The sequence below is a fragment of the Rhinolophus sinicus genome, linkage group LG05 (assembly GCF_036562045.2).
Source record: "Rhinolophus sinicus isolate RSC01 linkage group LG05, ASM3656204v1, whole genome shotgun sequence".
NCBI classification, from domain to species: domain Eukaryota; kingdom Metazoa; phylum Chordata; class Mammalia; order Chiroptera; family Rhinolophidae; genus Rhinolophus; species Rhinolophus sinicus.
In genome coordinates, this window is record NC_133755.1 from 79,137,537 (window position 1) to 79,156,142 (window position 18,606).

Genomic DNA, 18,606 nt, shown 5'->3' on the forward strand with positions numbered 1-18,606 from the left:
CCTACTGAGGAGCCAACATTACCTCCTGAAGAGTCTGGACCACTGCCTGAATCTCCTGTGAATTAAAGTGAGATTTCAGAGCCTTCCGTAGTAGATATGTAGGATATTTTCTTTGTGCCAGGATCGTATCTCGTGAAACTGAAGAATGGAATAACGGACCAAGGAGAGGTGAGGAGTTGTAAAAGAGGATAGTTTTGTTTTTTTATCCTGTCCTTTTTTTTATTTTTTTATTTTCAGGTGAACAAGACAAAATAATACTTAGACGTTTATCATTTATATCCCTCACACTGTGTGAACCCCCTCCTCCCATCCACTATCCCTCTGACATCGCACAGAGCTATTCCATTTCCACTGTCTCTATTCCTAATGTTGTACTCCACTTCTTGTAAGTATATACATATATATATATATATATATATATATATATATATATATAATATATATATAATTATAGTTGGCATTCATTAATGTTCAGCTTCAGCTTCAGGTGTACAGTGCAGTGATCAGGCATCTACATCATCCCTAAGGTGGTCTCCCAAATGGGACAAGTGTCCATCGGATACCCTACAAAATCTTTGCAACATTATTGATTACATTCCCCAAATTAATTTTCAAAACCCCGTGGCCTTCTTGTGGTTACTGACTGTTTTCTAATCCCCTCACCTTCCCCCTTATCCCCACCCTCCTCCCATCTAGCAACCCTCAGTTTTTCCTCTGTCTCCAAAACTGTTTCTGATTAGTTCATTCACTTATTCTTTTCTTTAGATTCCGCATATAAGTGAGATCATATGGTATTTGTCTTTCTCTGTCTGACTTATTTCACTTGACATAATGTTCTCTAGGTCCATCCATGTTGTTGCAAATGGTAAGTTTTCTTTCTTCTTTATGGCTGCGTAATACTCCATTGTATAAATGTACCACAGTTTCTTAATCCAGTCATCTACCGATGGGCATTTCGTTTGCTTCCATGTCTTGGCTATTGTGTATAGTGCTGCAATAAACAGGAGTGCATAAAGTTTTTTGAATTAGAGTTTTGGATTTCTCCAGATAGATACCTAGGAGTGGAATTGCTGGATCATAAGGTAGTTCCATTTTCAGACTTTTGAGCTACCTCCATACTGTTTTCCACAGTGGCTGCACCAATCTGCAATCCCACCAACAGTGCACAAGCGTTCCTTTTTCTCCACATCCGCGCCAGCACTTGTTTGTTGATTTATTGATGATAGCCATTTTGACTGGGGTGAGGTGGTATTCTCATTGTGGTTTTTATTTGCATTTCTCTGATGGTTAGCGAGGTTGAGCATTTCTTCATATGTCTGTTTGCCATCTGTATGTCCTTTTTAGAAAAATGTCTCTTCATGTCCTCTGCCCATTTTTTAATTGGGTTGTTTGTTTTTTGGAGTTGAGTTGAGTGAGTTTTTTATAAATTTGTGATATTAACCCCTTATCAGATATATCATTGGCAAATATCTTTTCCCATTCAGTAGGATCCCTTTTTGTTTTATTGATGGTTTCCTTTGCTGTGAAAAAACTTTTTAGTTTGATGTAATCCCACATGTTTATTTTTTCTCTTACTTCCCTTGCGCAAGGGGATATATCAGTAAAAATCTTACTCCGGGTAATGTCTGTGAAGTTTCTTCCTATATTTTCTTCTAGGAATTTTATGGTTTCAGATCTTACATTTAAGTCTTTAAGCCATTTTGAATTTATTTTTGTATATGGTGTAAGGAGGTGGTCCAGCTTCATTTTTTTGCATGTGTCTGTCCAGGTTTCCCAGCACTGTTTATTGAATAGACTGTCTTTACCCCACCATACATTCTTGCTTCCATTGTCATAGATTAAATGGCCATATAGGCCTGGATTTATTTCTGGACTCTCTATTCTGTTCCATTGATCTGTGGGTCTGTTTTTATGCCAGTACCATGCTGTTTTGATTACTGTAGCCCTGTAGTATAATTTGATGTCAGGTATTGTTATACCACCCACTTTGTTCTTATTTATCAAGATTGCTGAGGCTATCCAGGGTCTTTTATGGTCCCATATAAATTTTAGGATTATATGTTCCATTTCTGGGAAAAACGTTGTTGGTAGTTTGATAGGAATTGTGTTGAATATGTATATTGCCTTAGGCAGTATGGACATTTTAACTATATTAATTCCTCCTATCCATGGACATGGTATGTGTTTCCATGTATTTGTATCTTCTTTCATTTCTTTCTTCAGTGTCTTATAATTTTCTGAGTACAGATCTTTTACTTCTTTGGTTAAATTTATTCCCAGTTATTTTAGAGTCTTTGAAGCAATTGTAAATGGGATTTTTTTTTTATTTCTCCTTCTAATGTTTTATTATTGGTATATACAAATGCAACTGATTTCTGAATATTAATTTTGTATCCTGCTACTTTACTAAATTCATCTATCAGCTCTAATAGTTTCTTGGTGGAGTCTTTAGGGTTCTCTATAGTATCATGTCATCTGCATATAATGAGAATTTTACTTCCTCCTTACCGATTTGGATGCCTTTTATTTCTTTTTCTTGTCTGATTGCTGTGGTTAGAACTTCCAGCACTATGTTGAATAGAAGTGGAGAAAGTGGGCAACCTTGCCTTGTTCCTGATCTTAAGGGGAATGGTTTTAGCTTTTCCCCGTTGAGTATGATGTTAGCTGTGGGTTTATCATACATGGACTTTATTATGTTGAGATATGATCCCTCTATTCCCACTTTCTGAAGAGTTTTTATCATAAATTGCTGCTGGATTTTATCAAATGCTTTTTCTGCATCTATTGATATGATCATGTGATTTTTATTTTCCATTTTGTTAATGTGGTGTATCACATTAATTGATTTGCGGATGTTGAACCACCCTTGCATACCAGGGATGAATCCCACTTGATCACGGTGTATGATCTTGTTAATGTATTGCTGAATTCTGTTCGCTACTATTTTGTTGGGGAATTTTTTTCTTTTTTTTTAGATTGGAAACCATGAACTTGTATTGACATCAACTGCATAACTTTTCTCAGTACCCTTATGAGAAGAATAACGTAGGTTGACCCAAGATGACTTTTAAGACTGATTGAACTAAGCCAATGAAGTGCTTTTAGACAGGGTTCATAATGGTCACAAATTTTAACTAGAATGTGTCTTGGTGTGGACCTGTTTGGGTTTATCCTGGTTGGAACTCTCTGCACTTCCTGGGCTTGTATGTCGGTTTCCTTCACCAGGTTTGGGAAGTTTTCAGACATTATTACTTCAAATATGTTCTCAATCCCTTGCTCCCTCTCTTCACCTTCTGGTATTCCTATGATGCGCATGTTGTTGCACTTGATGTTATCCCATAGGTCTCTTAAACCATCTTCATTGTTTTTTATTCTTTTTTCTTTCTGTTGTTCTGTTTGGGTGATCTCTGCTAACTTGTCTTCTAAGTCGCTGATTTGATCCTCTGCTTCATCTAACCTGCTGTTAATTCCTTCAAGTGAGTTCTTTATTTCAGTAATTGTATTCTTTAGTTCTAACTGGTTGTTCATTATGATTTCTCTATCCTTCTTTATGTCGTCTCTAAGCTCCTTAAACATTCTTATCATCAGTGTTCTGAACTCTGTCTCTGATAGGTTGGTTACCTCTGTTTCATTTGGTTCCATATCTGGAGGTGTCTTCTGTTCTTTTGTTTGGGACATGTTTCTTTGTTTCCCCATTCTGGCTGACTCTCTGTGTTTGCTTTGATGTATTAGGTAGATCCTCTAGGGTTCTTAGTTCTTGCTGGGTTATCTTATGTAGTATGTGTCCTTTATATTTGACTTGCACCACTTCCTTCTTCTCCTCTGCGTGTGCTCCAGAGGTGACCCTTGTGTTGTATATATTGTCCTGTTAAAGTTGATCTTTAATTACTTTTTGCTTGTGAGTAGGTGGAGTTAACTCCTATGAGACTTGGCTCTGCCCACCGCAGTGTGTTCTGCTGCGTGAGGGTTGACCACTTAAATGTGGTTTGGCCTCTAGGGGCTCTTGTGCCTGTAGAGAATTCCCTCTGGGTGTGTCACTTGTAGGTCAAACCCGGTAGTACTCTGGTTTGGTCTGGAGTTGGCCTCTGGGTATGTTGAATCTTGTGCCTCTTAAGCTGGGCCCTGGTATGGGGCAATTTCAGAACAAAGCAAATCACCAAGCACAACAACAACAACAACAAAAAATCAAATACATTCACATGTAAAAACAACCGACAACCCCCACTCAACACAGGCAAAGATATCAAAGATATAAAGACAAAACAAAACAAAGCAAAATAGAAAAAGCAGCGGTAGTCTTGGCTTAAGCCCACTAAGTAATCTCCAGGTTGTCCTCTGCTGTACCAAAGAGTCCTCTGTGTATTGTGCAGGCAGAGCTGGTCATCTGGTGCCCAGAGTGACGTGGGGACTGCAGATTTAGATGCGTGGGGCTGAGGGGTCTGGATTGTAGTTTCTACAAAGTCAGTGCAGTTTCTGCTCTTGCCTGCACATATGTGCACTGAGAGTAGCACCACCAGCCCTGTGTCCAGTTCTCCTGAGTCTTAGGGCACTTCTTCCATGTGTGTGTGAGTGTGTGTGTGTGTGTGTGTGTGTGGCGGGCGGGAGATTTCTGAGCTGCTGAAAGCCCAGAGCTGCGTCTGCCACCTACTGCTGATCCCTGGGAATGCCTCCGCAGTTGTAATTGCCCTGCCCTAGGCAGGCCAGAAAGGGTGGTGGCTGGGGGTGGAGGAGTCTCTTCTCTCCTAGCCCAGCAAAAATCACACTCTTCTCAGCCTCTTCCCTGGGTCAGAGCTGCATGCCAGTCTTCCCAGAGTCTGAGCACTAAGGCTCCTCTGTAATCTGACACTACTCCTCAGTTCAGGGGCCAGTTTAAGTCTCTGGAAGGGTAGGGGTAAGATTGGAAGAGCTGGGGGAGGGACCCAGGTATGGAGTTTGTGTCCTTTGTACGGCCTAGGGCCCAACTGGAGGTCTCAGCTGAGGTTATTGCCTCAAATGCTGGATATGCTGCCCCCTTGGCGGGAGATATCAGCTGTGGGATGCAGGGAAAGAGCCCACCTCCTGGCTTTTATGTTCTCTGTTCCATCCTGGGATCCCCTGTGTCTCTGCAGCTGCAGATACCGGCTGCGATTCCAGCATTTCCACTGCCACAGATGTGGGCCGCGTCTCCACTCCGCTCCCTTCCCTCTTCCCCTGCTCACCCAATTTGCCCACCTTCAAATAATCCTTGCACGAGTCTCTTAGCTGTTCTGCGTGATGAGCAGAGAGAGAGTCCTTTAAAAGAGTGTAGTTTATTAAAAGTAAAGAGTGAAGAGCCGCAGTTCTCAGAACGAGAGAGGGTCCTAACCGGGTTGCCCAGTGACTGAGACAAAAGGTCTTACTTTTATACCTTCCTTTGCCTGCTTGGGGAAGGGAGCTGCTGCCTTCTAATGAAACTTGTCTATCAGGTTTGTCCTGTTTGCCCATCTTGAAGGGATTAATGAAATAACCCATTCCTATCTATCAGATCTGCTCCTTTGTCCAGCCAAAAGGGATTTATGAGATAATTTATTAACCTCAAGATGCATTCTCATATCTTTGTCCTGGAACAAAGGAGACATTCCAGAATCTACAGTTTCAGGATATGGCTGCCTTTTGCTTATTCCACCAGGGACCTCCTTGTCTACCTAACAACATGCTAACTAACCTGTCTCAGTAGTACCTGCTAATTATTCAGTGTCAACATCAGAGCCTTGAGTGTTAGCAGCAGAGGCTGTTGCGACTGTTCCTGAGCCACCACTAGAGCCAGAGTCTTCAGTTACATCTACACCTATAGAGTCTGCTGCAGTAGCAGAAAGACATGAAATTGTTCCAGAAAAACCTGTGGCTTATATGGTATCTGAAACTCCCATGTCAGCTGAACCAACTATGTTAACATCAGAGATTTCTATTATGTCAGAGACAGAAGAAAACTTTGCTTCCAGGAGAGCTTCAGGACATGTTGCCTCAGTGGTATCTATGTCTGTGCTAGAGCCTGCAGTAACTATTCCAGGGCCATCACAGAGCGCTCTAGAGCTGTCAGCCATGGCTGTCTCAGAGCTACCAGCTGAGGCTGTCCCAGAACCCCTGACTGTGGCTGTCCCAGGGCTACCAGCTGTGACTGTCCCAGAACTTCTGGCTGTGGCTGTCGTAGGGCCACCAGCCATGGTTGTCCCGGGGCCATCAGCTGAGGCTGTCCCAGAGCCCCTGGCCTTGGTTGAGCCAGAACGTGTTGCCATTCCTGTGCCAGTTTCTGCCCTGGAACCTGCTGTGCCTGTCTTGGAACCAGCAGTGTCGGTCCTTCAGCCTAACGTAATTGTTTCAGAACCATATGTTTCTGTCCAAGAATTTACTGTGACAATTTCAGAGTCTGCCGTCACTGTCTCAGAGTAGACTCAAGAAACACCTTCTGAGATGGTTTTAGAGTGTACAACAGTGATGCTGGAGTCTAGTGTTCTAAAAGGAATAAATTTACTATCTGGTGATGAAACTCGTGCTCCAGAGACTGGCATGCAGAAGATTCCTGTGCATTCAGATGTAAAGCCACGTGCTGAAGGACACCTGAAGAACAGCTCTTATGAAAGTGAACATGATATAAATATGCACCTTAATATAAAGAATCATTTAATTGTTAATGAGATGGAACATAGCACAGCACCTGCTGCCAGTGCTGGTGCTATTGGTGAAATTGGTGAGGAGAAAATTTTGCCCATCAGTGAAGCTAAACAATGCACAGTATTGGATACCTGCCCGAGTGTTAGTGAAGCTGACGTAGGAGGAACTCTCTCTTCTACTGGCCCCCTTGCTCTTGAACCTGATACAATGGGAATTAGTAAGGATATTGAATTTGCCACAGCATCTGCTCTCAGTTCAGTTAGTAAATAAGATGTTGAAGAATCTTTAAATACTCAAGATACCGAACATAACATGGTAATTTCCATGAGCCCCAGTGGTGGTAGTGAGGCTGCAATAGACCTTTGCCTGCTAAAGACATTCATCTCGACTTACCATCTAATAACTTTATTAGTAGTGATGCAGAAGGACCGTTACCTATGAAAGACAGTGACCAGATAGCAGTTGCTCTCAGCCCTAAAGAAAGTAGTGCAGATAAAGAAGTACCTCTTCCTCCTAAAGAGAAACTGTCTGGTTCAGAATTTTCTGCCAGTATTGGTGATATTAACGAAGCAGATTTAGTAAGACCATTACTTCCTAAGGACATGAAACGTCTTACAAGCCTCAGAGCTGGTATTGCAAGTGAAGTTGAACGTGATAAACCTGCTGCCAGTCCAGTTGTAGTTAGTATACCAGAAAGAGCTTCAGAGTCTTCTTCGGAGGAAAAAGATGATTGTGAAATTTTGTAAAAGTTAAAGACAAACATGAAAAAAGCAAGAAAAATAAGAACCATGATAAAAGTAAGAAAGAGAAGAAACGAGACTGTTTGTTAAGATCTCAAAGTGGTCCAAATCTTCTGAACACAAATCACGGAAGCGTACCAGTGAATCTCGTTCTAGGGCAAGGAAGAGACCATCTAAGTCTAAGTCTCATTGGTCTCAAACGTGTTCATGGTCACGTTCAAGACGCAGAAGGAACAGCAGGTCAAGATCAAAGTCTAGAGGAAGGCGATCTGTATCAAAAGAGAAGCACAAAAGATCTGCGTAGCACACAGCCAAGTCCAGGGAAAGAAAAAGGAAAAGCTCAAGCTCCAGGGATAACTGGAAAACGGTCAGAGCTCGAAGTCGCACCCTGAGTCAGAGAAGATCTCAATCTGTGCGGAGCAGCTTTAGCATTTCCCCGAGCTGTCGGAGCCGCACTCCTCTCCTTTGGAGAAGATCAGGGTCTGTGGTAAGAAGACGAAGCTGCACTGTATCACTAGTCAGATTAAGGCGATCATGAACTCCCTTGAGGAGAAGGTTTAGTAGGTCTCCCCTCCATCATAAACAATCCCGGTCTTCTGAAAGACGCAGATCACCTAAACGTCTAACAGATTTGCATAAGGTTCAATTACTTGAAATAGACAAAGCTAATGCAGCTGCCATGTGTGCTAAGGCTGGTGTTCCGTTCCCACCAAACCACCTACGATAGAAGAGACAGTTGCTGAAAGGTCAGAAGGAGCTACTATGGAGGAACTGACTGAGAAATGCAAACCGATGGCACAGAGCACAGAAGGTGATGATGGAATAGTGACTACACCTCATGTTCCGGATGAAGAGAAAGAAGAACCTGCTTTTCACCACCATCCCTTGAAACTCGGTGAACCCAAACCTATTGTTTTCAATCTGAATCTTGCTGCAGTGAAGCCAACTCCACCAAAAAGACAGGTCACATTAACAAAAGAATTTCCTGTGTCATCTGGATCCCAACATCGAAAAAGAGAAGTGAACAGTGCTTGTGGAGAGTGGGTTCCTGCAGAGAAAAATGGTAAAGAAAACAAAGAGGGTGACGGTGTTTTCAGCAGCAATTTACCCCTGAGCCTGTGGATATCGCAACAGCAATGAGTGAGTGGGCGCTTGTTCAGAAAAGACTCAATGAGAACGCATCTGACCTCAAAGCCATGAGCATATTAAATCGAGCCAGGAACGGATTGATGCCTGGGTTCAGCTGAACTCTATTCCTGGCCAGTTCATAGGAAGTGCAGGAGTACAGGTTCTGGCACAAGAACAGTTGGCCAATACGGGTGCCCAGGCCTGGATTTAAAAAGATCAGTTCTTAAGAGCAGCCCCAGTAACTGGAGGAATGGGAGCCATTTTGGTGAGAAAAGTGGGCTGGAGAGAAGGAGGAGAATTAGGACAAAACGAAGAAAGAAATGAGGACCCTAGTTGACTTTAAAACACACCAAAAAAGTCTTGTTACTGTAAGAGAAAGAGCACAAAAGAGGTCCGGGAACTTCTCTGCTGCGATGAAAGATCTGTCAGGCAAACATCCTGTCTGCCTTGATGGAACTCTGTAGTAAGAGAAGGTGGCAACCACCTGAATTGCTCTTGGTCCATGACAGTGGCCCCGATCATCACAAACATTTTCTCTTTAGGGTATTGATAAATGGAAGAGCTTACCAGCCCTGCTTTCCCAGCCCGAATAAGGAGCGTGCTAAAGACTCAGCAGCTACTGTGGTTCTTCCAGCAACGGGCCTTGTACCAAAGGACCTCATGGCTAATGCCACTTGCTTCAGGGCACGGTGCCTCACGTAGACAGATTGAGGTTTATAAAAATCATTTCAGATAATTTTACTCTGCATCAAAATGTATTTCCTCTTTTTTAAAAACATTTTATTGTGGATAGGGAGCAGGACTTTATTTGGGAACAGTGTGTATTTCCAGGACTTTATTGGGGAACAGTGTGTTTTTCCCCAGGACCCATCAGCTTCAAGTCAAGTTGTTGTCCTTTCAATCTTAGCTATAGACGGCGCAGCTCAGCTCCAAGTCCAGTTGCCATTTTCAATCTTTAGTTGCAGGGGGCACAGCCCACTATCTCATGTGGGAATTGAACCCGCAACTTTGTTGTTGAGAGCTTGCACTCTAATCAACTGAGCCATGAGGCCACCAGTGTTTCCTCTTTAATGTTGTAAAAAGCAATCTGTATAAACATCTCCAGGCTTTAATTTTCGTACCATGGAAATTGTAGTTAACCATAAAGGGTTTTGATGTGTTTATATTGTTTACCTTAGTGATGTATTTTTTTAACTGGCTAACATCCAAACGATTGTGTGAAGGCATCCGTAATCTTCAGTGTGGAATGTTAAATAACGCTTTTGTGCTATACTTTGTACTATGATGTAGCCACCCTTCCGTACGGCTAGGCTGCTATAGCATTTGTAATCAATGAAGGGCTGTGCGCCTTGTACTAGTTCAAAAGGAGTTCTGCTGGACAGATACGGGGCCAGGGGTTCTGAGGTAATCAAGCAAGATCTGGTCCACAGGGCTAATGCCACCATCTCCCCTTAAAATTTTGTATTAGTTATAAAAAGAAAGTGGTATGTGTGATGGTCAGCACTAAGGCCGCATTCCCGTCAGAGCCACTTGGGCCGTGAGAAGGGAGTCAGAATGAAGTCCGACGAGAATTCTGCAGACGCCAAGTACATTTAGCATGGCACTGAGTTGTGATATAGTTTTACTGTGATGTGCATTTCAGCTACACCTAGATAGACGTAAAATGATAATGAAAACACTGTAACCCACTTATCTAATAAAATTGGCACCTGGCCACTATTTTTTGTTGACTATGAGAAAGTTTATGTTAATTTTTAGGGTCTGATAAAATATTTCCTGTGTATTACAGTAATATTCATATGCTATGTCTCAACTTTCTTTTCAAAAGTTTAAGGCCCAAATATAAACTTCTCTGGAATAAAAAAAAGAAAATATTCTTAATACAATATATTTCCACCAGAATGTACAAGCTTTAATCACCTCAAATTACAAGTATTTGATGCAGTCCAAATACCCTTCACCAGTGCTCACACTACCTCTTTATTAATTAACACCTAAAGGGGGGAGGGGTACATATTTTATTGGGACTCTTGGTATTGTTTCTTTACTCTGATTAACATAGGAGGCAACTGGTTTTTAGGAGGACCCACAGAATGTAGTAAATACTAGCTGCAGAGAATATCGCGCTTAGCCCTATAGACAGACATTTATTAAGACTCTATATTACAACTAATTTAAATCTGAGAGTTCCACTGCTTTAGAATTCTTTACCTTTGTTTCTTTTCCTCACCTCCTGCTTCTCCAGCCCTTCTCTGTCTCTCTCACCCCTCAGGCCCTCTTCTCCCTTTAGTCTCCTGAATTGTGGCACTAGCGCCACCCCCTCCGTTCCACCCACAGACTGTCCCCACAGACATCAGCCACCCTGCTAATGTGAGTCAGGCTGTGTCATTTCTTCACTAAACACACTCCAGTGGCTCCGTCTCACTCGGGGAAGCTTTTAGAATGTCAGGCACATAAGCACAGGGGCTTTGGGCTGTTTAGGTCAAAGTTGTATCCCCAGCACTTAGAGCCATGCTTGGGACAGAGTGAGCACTAAACTAATTGTTGTTGAATGAGTGAGTAACAAATCTGATTGTAGTAAAGTTTAGTGCATCACATAAAAATCATAAAATAAAAAAATATTTGCATAAACAAGAATTGGGAAAGGTTTTATTTCATATAATTAGTGCATGTGACAGTTCATAAATTCATTGCAGTGGAGAAAATGTCTTGTGCTTATGTGTTGCACAGTAGTCTGTGTATTACTTTTCTATTGCTGCATAAAATCACAAACACAGTGGCTTTAAAAAAAACCACACACACCCATTTATATGCTCACAGTTCTGCAAGTCCAGGCATGGTGTGGAATCGTTCTGTTCCGCGTGTCACAAGGCTGTGTTTGCAACTGGAGCCTGAGGTCCTCCTCCAAGTTTACACAGAACTGTTGGCAGAATTCAGTTTCCTGTAGTTGTAGGACTGAGGTCCCCCTTCCCTTGCTTGGTCTCTGGGAAGCTGCTCCCACCTCCTGTGGCCAGAATTCTTGCAATGACACCCCACTCCCCTTTCAAGCCTTCCCTCATGTTGAATCCCACTCACTCTTCCAATCTCTTTGTGCAGGAAAAATCTAATCCTGTTAAGGGTTCATCTGATTAGGTCAGAATTACCCAGGATAGTCCCTATTTTCAATTCAACTGATATGGACCTTAATTACATGTGCAAAATCGCTTGACAGTGGCACCCGGATTCATGTTTGATTACATGTCTGGGAAAAGGTGAATAACCAGTGATTGGTTATTGCAGGCCATCTTAGAATCTGCCTAGCACAGCCTGTTTCTTCTTTTTGTTTTTAATTGGGTCACAGTTGAAAATTGAAGTTCAAATAGATTGTTGTGAATGTTAATAATATGTATTCATCCAGATAGCCATGGAAATTCCTACATCTTAAAACTAAATGATGATATGTTTTATAGCTTATAGTTAATTTAGAGCAAATCAAAACTAAAGTCCAATAATTCATTCTCTCTTTGGACACTGTGTTAGTCATGTATGGCAGCATAACAAGTTACCCAAAAGTCAGCAGCTCAAAACAACAAATGTGTACTTTCTCCCAGTTGCCCAGGGACAGGAATGCAGGAGAGGTTTCCCTGAGCGCTTCTGGCTCAGGGCCTCTCTCACGGTTGCAGTCAAGTTGTCAGCCAGGGCTGCATCGTCTGAAGGCTTGACTGGGGCTGGAGGACTCGCAGGAAACACAGCTCACTCAGGGCTGTTGGAAGGGGCCTCATTTCCTTCCTGGATGGTCCCAGGAGCCTGCAGTTCCTAGCTGTGGGGACTTTTCCATAAGGTGACTAATGACTAGGTAACTTCTTCCCTAAGGGCAGAGATGGGAGGGGAGAGGAGGGGAAGGGAAGGGAGAGGACGGGAGGGGAGAGGAAAGCTGCAGTGAGTTTTATGTCCTAGACTCAGAGTCACACACCATTACATCAGCCTGATGAGAAGTGAGTCACTAAGTGCAGCCCACACTCAAGAGAGAGGGAATTACTCCACCTCTGGGAGGGAGGAGTGTCACAGAATTTGCATACATATAAAAATAAAAATTCGAATTAAATATTGTTTCAGAATTTTGTAAATCAAATGCTTCTTTTTCCCCCCAGTTTTTTTATTCCTTTAATATCTTAACAAAAGAATATTCCCCAAAGTTTAAAAAAACCTTTGAAAAATATACAGTTTCGTATTATTTACAATAACACGTAAGTACAGGTTCCAATATTACACAAATATTGCTCTGTTAGAAATACAGTGGGAAGGCCTGCTGGATGGTGTAGCCTCATGGATATGTTTTCATAGTCCAACTACCTCTGTTTCTTGTTATCCTGATACATAAACTATTAGGTACCTGAGAGCTTGGAGGACTACTGAACATAACTTGAATACTTTCTATTTTGATCTTATTATTTTCAAAACTTAGGGCATTTATCATCTCTTTACTAGTTTACTTCATTCACAACTAAGCTACTTTTATTGTCATTATCCTAAATGATCAAATATTAATCATATGGACTGTTAAAATGTACACCGATCAAATTAAACATAAAACTGCAGCCAAGTTGTGTAGGATATACCGTATGTTGCCATATATAAGGCGCACCCACATTTTTGGCCCAAACTTTCAGGGGGAAAAAATCTTTAATTTTAATTTTTTGATTCAAATTTTTATTTGTTTATATTTAGGTATTTTTTGTATTATAAAGGAATTTTAGCATTTATTTATTCATTTATGTTTACACTTTTAACTCATAAGCATAGATAAAATAATTAAAAACATTTATATAGATATGGAGTTAGTATTACCCATGTAAAATGCGCATCCTTATTTTTCCCTCACAAATTTGGGCAGGAAAGTGCGCATCATACACGGCAAAATATGGTATATTTAAAACCAGGAAATTCCCTAGTGCTTTGTGAGCAATCTAAATTCTATTAAAGAGAAGTGGCAATTCTCTGGTTTCCATGCTCTGATCTATTTTTATTTTTATTTTAAAAATCACTGATAATAATTGGAATAATTGGTTCCTTATAAGTTAATTAAGAAACCTAAGATACAAAATTCTAAATAATAGTTTTATTTGTATTTAAAAATACATTAGAAATTCTGCATATGCTCATGATCAAGCTTATTTTCAATGCACATTACTTAAATTTTGATGATATGGTTTGTTCTGACAAGTCCTTTTTCAAGCTGAACACCAAAATAGGGAAACTCCTGTGGATTTCCACTGGCCCCGCTGCCGATGATGTATATTGCTTCCTTGCTAATGATGATGGACGACCTTCATCTGCCTTTATCACCTGAACAGTTTTCCAACCATGATAGTAACTGTAGCTGATGCAGCTTTGGTGAAAGCTGTGAAACACCACAGTATCTGAAGATAAACACTGTCGGCATGACTGAAAACCGGAGCTGCCAAAGAAGTTGCCACCAAGATTAATTAACTGGACTGCTGTGTTTACCTTGCTGACACAAGTTGGTTTTAACCTAGCAGTGGCAAAGCAAGGATTGAAATACTTAGAAAGTGTTCGCGGTATCGGAGGAGTTAGATATCTGACATAAAACACAGCAGCAATCAACATGACGTCTCTTGAAATGATCTTGTAAGTGGAACTGGAATAAGATCTGCATAGGTCAAGCTAACACATAAGATACTGATATGTATTTTATCAGCAAGGGGATCAACAGTACTTCCAAAAGCTGGTTTTTGGTTGGCCAGGTTTCCAGCAATAAATCCATCCAACAAATCAGATAGCCCAGCTAAATAAAAAACTAGTGCAATATTAAAATCTTCTCCAATAATCAAATAGCCCAAAACTGGGGCCAAGCCAGTTCTCGTCATTGACAACATATTCGGGATTGTCCGTGGGTTTTCACACTGGCCGGCGGCTCTCGCCGGACCCCACTAGCCGTGGGCCCGGGGGTCGCCTTCCCCGCGCCTGCTCAGTGGCCCCGCGGGAATGTCGCAGGCCGAGCGCGCCGGGCGCAGCCACACCAGCGCTCCGGCCAGGCGGCCCAGGCAGCGGGCGCGGGAGGCAGCAGGGCCCGGAGGGCGCTCCCCTTGCCCGGCCGCGCCCCGCGCGCCCATGCGGCGCCGCGCAGGGCCCCTCACGAGCCGCGCGCCACGCGCGAAGCCAGCACCGCCCTGCGGCCGCGCGGAGGAGACGCAGGCAGCGAGGCCTCAGCACCTGGGTACCGACGAGCCGCTTCTCCCTCGAGTGCCCGAAACCTCGGAGAACCTCGGTCATCTCCACACTATTTCAATCAAATGCTTCTTTTCCCCAATTATTTTTCTTTAACGCTTCAATTTTCTCTTTGGAAAATATAATTAAAAATTTGAGACAAAAGTTAGATATGTCAATATCTAAATTCTTGTAAATGCCTTTATTAACAATCTCTTCAATAAATTACAACAATGTGAGACCAAATAGCAACAGTTTAGATATCTCTAACACGTGGAGACATAATAATAATGGCTTTAAAATAATAACTATTTTGTTTTTCCTTAGATGTTTCAAATTTAGTTTAAGACACCAAAAAAAAAAAGTCAAAATGCCGATTTTCATACTCAAATGTCATCTTTAATACTTGCCTAATGAGATTGCTTTTCAACTAGAAAAATGAGAATCTCAATACCTCAGTCTCCACACCTATCATGACAACAGGTTTGACACAATTCATTAGGAAGAAATGGTTAATTCCAATCGAGGAACAAAGTTTTCCCTCCCAAAATGGCTATTCACGGGACATCCTGTAATGAATTTAACATCTTTTACTCTGTTTTTCAGGAGATTGGGTAGAAGCACCAACATGATTCTTAAAACTCCTGCAACTAAGGTTGAACACGGCACCTTGAGCTGAGCTGCCACTGATTGGTTGGCTCAGTTGGTTGGAGCGTGTCCTCTCCACCACAAGGTTGCGGGTTGGACTCCCACAAGGGATGATGGGCTGCGCCCTCCACAACTAAGACTGAAAGGACAACAACTTGACTTGGGGAAAAAAAGTGCTGAAAGTACACTCTATTCCTCAATAAAGTACTGTTCCCCTTCCCCAATTTAAAAAACAAAACAAAACAAAAAAGAACTCCTGCTATTATTTGATTCTAAACGATTTTTTTAAGCAGCTGTATTATGCTTTCCATTCACATTTGCCATTTCATCACGGGTTATTCCTTTTTCCCCCAGCTTAATTAACATTGACCAAGAATGTATTCTTTCATACTGTGTGTTTAATCCAGCTGAACGTGAGGTTAATGTAAGGAACACATATAGTCCTTCATAAGAGAATTCCTTGCACGTCACATGGAACATGATATCCCAGAAAATCTGTAGAGGTGCCAGCTAGCAAAGGATCACATGACCTCTTTCTAGCCAATGCTGTTTTTGTGGCGCCCTGGCTCCTTTTCTAACAAGTGGCTCATAACAAGTGGCTTTCTTTGTTCCAGTGTGAGTAGTTTTTACCAAAGATCCTTGAAATAAACTGGTGTTTAATTTTCTCTTTCATTTAAAAAATTAACATGGAATGATTCACAAACTCCAGTTTGAAAAATGCCATTTTAAGGAGTCACAATACAGTAAATACCTGGGCACCCACCCACCACTGGGGTAAGAATCAGAACCAATGCAGCCACCGTGGGTGCCTCCTCAGCTCCATCCCCTGGATGAAACGTCTATCCTGAGACTCTTGTTTCTATTCCCTGGCGATTCTCTAAAGCAGGGGTGTCCAAACTGTGGCCCGCGGGCCAACTGTGGCCCGCAATCCATTTTTTATTGGCCCGCAGCAAATTCCAAAAATATATTTAGTTTACTTAAATAAAGCAGGTGAGGCAATACGTACTTCACCTCAAGTGAGTGGCCCGGCTGTTTGTGTATTTTACCAAATATGGCCCTTGGTGAAAAACGTTGAAAGAAGTTTGGACACCCCTGCTCTAAAGCTTTAGCAGTAAGTATGTATATCCCCAAATCTAATATTTTTCTGTTTTGCCTGCTTTTAACCTTCCTCTACAGTGACCACATACTGCACAGACTCTTCTGTGACTCAGTGTTATGTGTAGGTAACTTACCCCTGATGTGGGGAGCCTACTTCACTCATTTCACTGCTGAAGTCTTACATTTCATGCTGACACCACACTTCCTCTGTTTCCCGGCTGATGCACACGTGGTTGTCCCAGTTGCTGTAAACATGAGTGTGCTTGTCTCCTGGGCACAGGCAAGGGATTCCCTGGAGAGGACGGTCAGGAGGGAAGGCTGGGTACAGGGGTGTGAGCTTTAAGCACAGGAGGTAAGATGACGTGCATTTGGTTTCTGAAGTGCTTGTTCCAGTTTAAACTTTTACCAGGAGCGTGTAAGACTTCATGCTGCTGATGTAATTTTTCTGAAAAAACAAACTGACAGGAAGCTGTTTCAGTTAAAGGGGAGGAAATAAGAGTTGAAAGTCATTTCCTGGGTTGCAGAATCGTCCCTGGCCTTTTCATTTTTCTGAGTCTATTAATAACTTCATTTTCTTTACTTTTGTTCCATATACCCTGGAATCATACTTTTAGCATCTAAGTCCAGATAATGCTTCCTTTCAGCATAACCATGTAGTATTATTTTATATGTTAGAAATCTTTTATATGTTTAGAATCTTCCATAATGAAAAGGAAGGAAGGAAGGAAGGAAGGGAGAGAGAAAGGAGGGGAGGAAGGAAAAGAGGGAGGGAGGGAAGAGGAGGGGAGGAGGATAGGAGGAAGGAAAAAGAAAAGACAAAAGAAAATAAAAGAGAGAACAAGAGGAGGAATTGGAATACTACAACACTGAATACGTTTAAAAGTGTTAAAGGACTCCTTAGCATTAGAAGCAGACTACGTCCTGCAATTCTAAACCAGCAGCACATGCTGTCGCTTGTACAAAGCCTATTGATACATTTCAGGCTAACTTCCATGGCGCCCTGTTGGCATCAGCACTCCATGGTGCCCTGCCGTATAATAAACAACCTTGACATTTATCAGCTGTTGATACAAATGTTAGTCCCTAATCATTTTTTATGTTTTAAATTTTTGAAATTCAAGTGTACCTGCCATAACATAAAACAAACACTAGACTATTAAAAAGAAGAAGAAAGAGGAGGAGCAGGAGGAGGAGGAGGAGGAGGAGGAGGAGAAGAAGAAGAAGAAGAAGAAGAAGAAGAAGAAGAAGAAGAAGAAGAAGAAGAAGAAGAAGAAGAAGAAGAAGAAGGAGGGAAATTGGAAATAGCAAGTATAGAAAACATTTTCAAAGTGCAATGAAATAAAACAGATGTAGCCGATACCTATAGAATAATAGAAACGTAAGGCTATGTTACTTATCTTTGTTGTATAGCAAATTACCATAAAACTCAATGGCTTAAAGCAGCAAATATCTATCAGTTCAAAGATGTACTGAAAACACAAGAGAAATGGAGCAGAGGCTGGTGTGGAAAGTTGGGTAAAGAGAAGGGTTTTACAACATGGAATAAGCAATAGACCATTGGGATACTAAATGAAAATGATTTTGCTAGTCAGGATCCTCCAAGGAGCAGATGCCAAGATGAGGTGTTATTGGGCAAACACCTGTCAGAGAGTATGAGGAGGGAGCCAGAAAATGCTGGGAGAGCCAGCAGTCCAAGATGCAAATCTGACCCCAAATGATGATCAGAAGGAGAGAAAGTTCGTCGGACTCTCCTAGACCACCAGGCAGTCTAAGTGAAGTGGAGCCAGGCCCTAGGCGAGTGCTCGAGCCACACTGGCCATCAGAGGAGCCCCTGTGTCCTGGGAATGGCCTGCCTCAGTGTCCCTCCTGTGACCAGTAATTACCTGGGAACAGCCCCTGGGCAGCAGGCCATCTGCACAAATGCTGCCATGGCTTTCAGAGCACAGGAGTGGGGACCCTGGTGGCTTACCTGCGGGGTGTGACCCAAACCTTCCTGCCTGAGGGGCCTGGGCCCTTGGAACTCAAAGCCTTCTCAGGCTGGGCACATGTTCATTAATAATTACACTGGGAGGAGGGAGAACCAGGAGGCACCCAAGCCTGTCACCTGGGTTCCACACGTTTTCCTCCTGCCCCAGCTGTGTAACAGTAGCCCCAC

General features: G+C 42.1%; 1 pseudogene; it reads right to left on the reverse strand.

Annotated features, from left to right (window-relative positions):
* Positions 1–12,358: 12,358 nt before the first annotated feature.
* On the reverse strand, positions 12,359–15,305 carry LOC141571607 (cardiolipin synthase (CMP-forming) pseudogene; annotated as a pseudogene).
* Between the last annotated feature and the right edge of the window lie 3,301 nt (positions 15,306–18,606).